At 43.5% G+C, this 7,514-nt stretch overlaps 1 non-coding gene across 1 annotated transcript; it reads left to right on the top strand.

The window, feature by feature from the left end:
• Positions 1-304: 304 nt before the first annotated feature.
• LOC115869914 lies at positions 305-495 on the top strand. Its single transcript, XR_004046435.1, has one exon. It is a non-coding gene; the product is annotated as a U2 spliceosomal RNA (small nuclear RNA).
• Positions 496-7,514: the final 7,019 nt, after the last annotated feature.

Genomic DNA, 7,514 nt, shown 5'->3' with positions numbered 1-7,514 from the left:
AAAGAAGAAGATGGAAGGAATACAGTCACTGTGCCAAAAAGAACAAGTCAACCTTCAGCAATCTCAAGAGATCGCATATGGTCAAGAAAAATTGCACAACTCTTCTTAATCTGATGGAATGATTGAATTGTACGATATATAAACTGTATGCCAATAAACTATATTTTTAAAAGGAAGGAAGAGGTCTAAGCAAGATATTAGCCAAAAACAAGACTCAAAGGATGAATGGAATACCGATGGAAATGTTTCAATATGCTGATGAAGTACTGGAAGCACGCACCAGTCTGTCAAGAAAATGGAAGAGATTGCTTCTCGGCCTTTTGGTTAAGATCAAGTGTAGTATCTGTTCTTATCAGTTTAATATTGGATACATCCGTTATCCGAGGACAATATATTAAATGGATTTTTGGAGCAGGGAGTTGGAATAGGAGCTTGCTGCGTCCACTCCATGCATCGACCTGGTATTGCAGTACTTCCAGGAGCAGTGCACCCCTTTTAGGGGAATCTCTCTCTCTCTCTCTCTCTCACACACACACACACACACACACACACACACACACAGAGAGAGAGAGAAAAGAAAACTGGAAGAGAGCTTCCTAGCCAACTAACTGGAAGAGATACATCTAGGTGCCCTTTCCAAAGAAAGGTGGCCAGCAGATGCAGAAACCGTGAAACAATATCATAATATCACCACAAAAAACAAGCAAACACATTGCCAAGGAGTGACCCCTGACTCATAGCCGCTCTCTAAGACAGGGTAGCACTGCCCCTGGGAGTTTCCAAGACTCACTGCTTAGGGGAGAGGAAAGCCGCATCTTTCTCCACCGAAGCCCGCTGGCGGAGTCCCACTGCCAGCCTTGCAGATCACAGCCCACTGCGCACCCACTCAGCTTCCAGGGCTCCATTCCAGATCACGCGCTAATGATAATTCAAAAATGGCCGCCAGTTGTACATGGACGAGAGCAGCCAGAAATTCAAACCGAATTCAGAAAAGAATGTGAAACAAAGGATATCATTGCTGATATTCGATGGATCTTGCCTCAAAGCAGAGGAACCAGAAGAATGTTCATTTGTGTTATATGGACTGTGCAAAAGCATTTGACTGTGTGGACCATGACAAATGGATCACATTAAGAATGGGAATTCCGGTATAGCACCAATGAAACACATAATTCCTCTGGTTCCTTGAGGGTTCCTCACCCCCTCAACCTCCCTATTCCCCCCCCCCCACCTCCCGCTATCATGACCCCAGTCCTGCCTTTCCCTGCGGGCTAGACCGAAGCATGCACACAGGTACATAAAAGAGCTTATGACACATGGAATCCAGGAACAGAAATGGGAACAGCCATACCAGGAAGGTAGAAGGAAGGTGGGGAAAGGAGGGGAGGAAGGGGGAATCGATCACATAATCACACCCCCCAGGGGGGCCAACAACAGCAACCATGGGAGAAGGGAGACAGCAATTGGTGTAAGATATGAAAATAATAATAATTTATCAAGAAGTCATGAGGATGGGAGGGGGCAGGGAGGGAAAAAAGAGGAGCTGATACCAAGGGCTCAAATAGAAAGTAAATGTTTAGAAAATAGTGATGGCAACATATGTACAAATATGCTTGATACAATTGATGTATGAAATATTATAAGATCTTTAAGAGCCCCAATTAAGTGACCTTTTAAGGGTAAAAAAGGGAAATCCAAAGTGATTGAAATATGGAAGGATATGTTATATGTATTAAGCCCCAACCAATAAAAAAATATTGAATTGTGCACTTTCAGTAGGTAAATTATGCTATGTAAATCATATCTCAATAAGACGATTAAAAAAATGGTGTGTTAGTCTGGGTAGACTAGAGAAACATATTCATAGACACTCATATGTGTATAGGAAAGAGTTTTATATATAAGAGCAATTGAATAATGAGAAAACATCCCAGCCTGGTCCAGATCAAGTCCATAAATCTGATATTATCCCATATGTCTGATACCAATCTATAAAGCCATCTTCAGATGCATGAAACACATGCAATGACGCCGAATGCTGGAAGATCACAGGCCCGTGGGTGGGAAGTCTTGTGGATCCAGTGGTGTTGTAAGCATCTCTGCGCTGGCAGGGGTCTTTACATGGCTTCTTCAGCTCCCAGGTCTCTAGTGTAGTTCCATGTGGCTTGTCAGCTAGGATGTCTCGCAGGGACTGAGTCGAGAGAGTCTCCCACCTCCAAGGAGGAATACCGGAGTTCCCAGTGTCCTCAGGGATTCCTCAGCCAGTCCTCATTATCTATCACCTGATTGACAGGTTAGACTCCACCCCTTCACTCTTAATCCTCTCACACTGACAAACAATTATATAACTACCACAAATGGGAATTCCAGAACACTTCGTTGTGCTCATGTGAAACCTGTACACAGACAAAGGAGTAGTCATTTGGACAAAACAAAGGGCTGCCCCCAAGGGAAAGTATGCATCAGGGTTGGTTGCTTCCCTTGTACTTCTTCAATCTGCAGGCTTAGCCACTAAGCCAGAGCTGGGCGACATGAAGAAGAACCCAGTATCAGGAAGCTTTACTAGCAACCTCCAATATGCAGATGACACCGCTCTGCTTGCTGAAATCAAGGAGACTTGAGGTGCTTGCTGATGAAGATCAAGAACTGCAGACTGCAGTATGGATTGCAACACGATGTGTAAAGAAAAATCAAAATCCTCACAACTAGGCCAATAGCTAACGTCATAATAAATGGAGAAAAAACAAATTGCCACGGATTTCATCTTGCCTGGATCCACCATCGATGCTCATGGAAGTAGCAGTCAAGAGATCAAGTGGTGCGTTGCATTGGGTAAATCTGCTACACGAGACCTCTTCAGAGTATTGAAAAGCAAGAAGGTTACTTTGAGATCTAAGGTGCACCTGACCCAAGCCATGGTATTTTCAATGGCCTCATATGCATGTGAAAGTTGGACACTGGATAAAGAAGAATGAGAATTGATACTTTTTAAATTATAGTGTTGTTTTAAAACATTGGAAGTATCGTGGACTGCTGAAGAACGATCCAGTCTGTCTTGGAAGAAGTACAACCAGAATGCTCCTTAGAAGTGAGGACGGTGAGGGTTGTTTACGGTGAGGGTTGTTTACGGTGAGGGTTGTTTACGTGTACTTTGCACATGCTACCAAAAGGGACCACTCCCTGGAGAAAGACATTGTGCTTGGTAAAGACTCAGTGAAAAAGAGGGGGACCCTCAGTGAGGTGAACTGATGCAGTGGCTAAACGTAACAATAATTATGAGCATGGCGCAACACGGGGCAGTGTTTCATTTTATCGTACACAATGTCACTGTGAGTCAAAACTCACTTGATGGCTCCTAACAACGACAATATGTAAAGTACTTAGCAGAGAGCTGGACACAGAGTTGCACTCAATACTCAATACTAATTCTATCCTGAGACACATGCCAACAAAGGATGTAGTTCTCAATTTTTTTTCTAAATCTCCCTAAAGTGGACAAAATTGTATTCATCTTGCGCGCTTTTCTTAAGCTGGAGGGAAGTGTGCATGCTCAATAGGAATACACCATTTAAAATGAGTTCAGATGGCCTTCTGCAGACCCTCTGAACCCTGGCTACTTGTTCAAACTCTGGTCCTCTTTCTCCTAGCTGTTACCTGGGGGATGCAATCTGTGCATTTTTTCTTCTTTTTTGTTCTTTCACCTTTGAGTGATGAGGCAATAATCGTTGCTGCAGGAGCATTTCCTCAGCTGAGCTATTTCACCAGCCTTTCACCCTCAAATATACGCCTTGTTCCCCGACTGAAAATGGGGCTGTCTTTCATGGACAGAGATGACACTTGACACTCTTCACCTTCAATGGGCTTTGTTAGCGTTCTTAGAATAACAATGGGTGGTGGTAAACCATCCACAAACTGCTTCCCTTGGGAGTCAGCCTTATTAGTAAGAAACATGATTGGCGGATGGAAGCAGTAGGCTGAAAATTCGTGCAATTACAATGCCAGCCTTAGCCATAAAAGTGTCTTGTGTAAAAGGATAGATGTGTGGACATACAGACTGAACTTTCAAATAAGAAGTCTCAAGGATGACTCTCTGTGTGATAACCATCTAATACAGGGAAGGAGGGAGTGGCCTCCTATGTGTTATAGCATCAATCTCCTCTCAGAACACCGCCTGTCATTTGTCACTCCTTTATAGTAATACGTAATGAGATTCTATAAACACACTGGAGATGACAAAGGGCCACATGAAGTCATTTTCAATATATGGACAAAACTAAGGGCAAGAATAAACCATTTTTATTGTTTTCCATTCAGAGAAATGTGAGATATTCAATAGTACCCTTAGTGCTATAAAGCTGGTCACAGCAAAATTGCCCATTATAGCAAAAGAGTCAGAAAATCCCAATGAATTCACGTTCACGGACGCTTCGTTCTCAAAGTCTTCAGAGCGATTTGACAGTTTCTACAGGTGTGAACTTACACAAGTCCCCTAAACTCTCTGGATTTTCAGTTTCCTTATCTACAAATTAGGGGGAAATCATAATAATTCAAGGGAGAGAACACTTTACAAACAAGATAGAACAATAATACTAAACAGCAAATAATTACAAGGTAGAAAGATCATTATAATTCAAGCATTTTAAGACCTTTGTGCTTCTAGGTAAAAGATCAAAACTATTAATGCACTTTAATCTTCATTAAGAGAATTATACCTTTAATGGGTAAGCCAACACCAGAATAATATTTCAGAATAAAAACAGAATTCCCAAGGAGGCTTCAAAAAATTCATGGAAAAAAATTTCATTAGCTTTCGTTCCATGTTTGCATGAGTATTTTGCAGGCCCCTTGTGTAGCTTCAAGTGAGTGAAAGATCATGGGAGGGCAGGTAAAGAAGGTTCAATGAACTCAATAGAAGGCAGGAACTTGTCAGAGGAAACCAGCCTCCAACCACCGAAGGGCCAGTAGGCACAACGATACGGTGACAATCTATAAAGAGTATAGTAACGTCACAGGAGAGAGGAGAGAGAATAAAATAAAGGAGCCCGGCACATTTTATGGTAGCGTGCTCACCTCAGCCCCTCTTGGTGGTCCACATGGAACTGGGAGGAGAGAGAGCGAGCTATTCCTATCCTGGGACATTTAGAGGTCGCCATCAGACATGCATATTCAGTAACTACATGTGTCACAAGGTGGGTGGTATCTACAGTAAGGTCCCTGAGCTCACAGGTGAGGAAACCTAATACCTGCCTTGAGGGGAGGCCTGAAGGGGGCTGTGTGACCTGGAGGGACGAGAGAAAAGGATGTCCGCTTCTATAGGGAGATCTCATCCGCATGTGCTCACTTTAAGGCAGCATAGCTGTTAGGGGAGAACCTGTCGGAATATTTAAAGCAGGATGACGTACTTGGACTTTACCTCTAACTTACCAAAGTGGAGGCTTTCCTACCTCTGTTATAAATTAGGGAATATAGGCCTCATCATGTTATGTTAGTTTCCCACAGGAACTGAGTAAAAAGAAGTTACAAAATTACGGTAAGAAAGGCCAAAATTAGGTGGCAGAAATAATAGCCCAGCATACGTCGATGACGATATTAAGTGTAAAATGATTAAATTCACCAGTTCAAAGGCAGACATCCTCAGATTAATTCTTTGGTAATTTTTAAAAATTGTGAACAGGTGAAGGTTTACAGAGCAGACTGTAGCTTTACATTCAGCAATTCAAGGGTTCATGCACATTTTGCACACACGACCTTCCCGTGCTTCCTGGGTCCATTCCTCCTTCGTTCCTAACCCTCTGAGCATGGTGCTTGGGTCAGTGCTGCTCTTTTGCTCAGAAATGGTGGGGTTTTCTCACGGAGGAGTGCATTTAGCTCCAGACCTGAAAGGTGACTACATGCCGTAGCCTTGTGGGCCCCACTCACCTCGATCTGCCCGTCACGCCGGGCTTCTTTTATGATTCTGAGTTCTAGTTCATATTTCTCTCCTGTTCTATCCAAGACTTTAAATGTGATCCTATTCAGAGCAGTTTGGTAGTGGTGGTCAAGCATCATCTACCGCTTCTGGTCTCAGGGTTGAGGAGATGGATGGTTTATGGTCCATTAATCCAACGAACTGGTTCCACATGTCTTTCAATTTGCATCACTCTTCGTTCCTCTGGACGGGGAGAGACCGATCATTTCACATTACTGCTCATGAGACGACGGCCCTGATACCCCAGGCCCAGAAATTCATTTGCTCAAGCTTTTTGGTTATACCTAAGATGTATTCATAGCTTTGTTACCTGGATACTCCACCACATTCATGCATTTATTTGTAACATAGGAAAACATACATATACAAATATCAAATCTATGTATATTTGTGGACAGGATTATGTATAAACAGTATTTGCTTCTGTTGCCTGTCACTCTGACAAATCTCCCAGGGTCTTCCCCTACCTGCTTCATGTTTTACTGATCTCCCTTTTATTGTCTATTGCCTTCCCTTATTCATGTTAACACTTAGCCTGTGATTTTCTTACCAGCCCTGATAGCCATCAAAGTCCATTTCTCTTTGTGTAAAAACCTTTCCTCGACTTCTTTAAAATAACAGTGATCTCATACTTGTCCTTTTGTGTTCAACTAATTTCACTCCGCATGTCCTCCGGGTTCATCCATGGCATGAGATGTTTCACAGATTCACTGCTATTCTTGAAGGTGGCGTAGCATTTCACTGTGTTATGTATGTCCCAAAACGGATGTATCCACCGATGGACATTTAAGTTGTTTCCGTCTTTCTGTTATTGTGAGTAGTGCTGCAATGAGCATGGGCATGCATACATACGTATGTTCATGTGACAGCTCTGATTTCTCAAGGATGCGTACCAAGTGGAAGGGTGGCTGGGTCATATGGTATTTCTAGTCCCAACTCCACGGAGCCCCAGGGGCATCGGGCCCACATCTGGTCTTTCCTGGTTTCCCTAGTGCCACAAGGAAGGGGTCAGACAGCCCCTCTCCCCTCTCTCCTTCTTCACCTTTTCCTGACATCGACCGTCCTACTTCGATGCTGGATTCCATAATCCATTGCAACGGCCACACAAAACTCAGAAACCATACTCACGATGAAGGAGGTTTCTTAGAGAAGTTAAAAAGTCACCACAAGACTGTCTCACTCACTCACTCACTGCCTCACTCTCACTCTCTCACTGTCTCACTGCCTCACTCTCTCACTGCCTCACTCACTCACTCTCACTCACTCACTGCCTCACTCACTGCCTCACTCTCTCACTCACTCACTGTCATTCACTCACTGACTCACTCACTCATTCACTGACTCACTCACTCATTCACTGACTCACTCTCACTCTCTCACTCTCTCACTGTCTCACTCACTCACTCACTGTCATTCATTCACTGACTCACTTACTCATTCACTGACTCACTCACTCATTCACTGACTCACTCACTCTCTCAGTCTCACTGCCTCACTCACTCACTGACTCACTGTCTCACTCACTCACCGCCTCACTCTCTCACTC

Source organism: Echinops telfairi, unplaced genomic scaffold (assembly GCF_000313985.2).
Source record: "Echinops telfairi isolate 266 unplaced genomic scaffold, ASM31398v2 ScPeMD7_60;HRSCAF=208, whole genome shotgun sequence".
Taxonomy (NCBI): domain Eukaryota; kingdom Metazoa; phylum Chordata; class Mammalia; order Afrosoricida; family Tenrecidae; genus Echinops; species Echinops telfairi.
The sequence above is the reverse complement of the archived record's forward strand: the minus strand, read 5'-3'. Positions and strand labels throughout refer to the sequence as shown.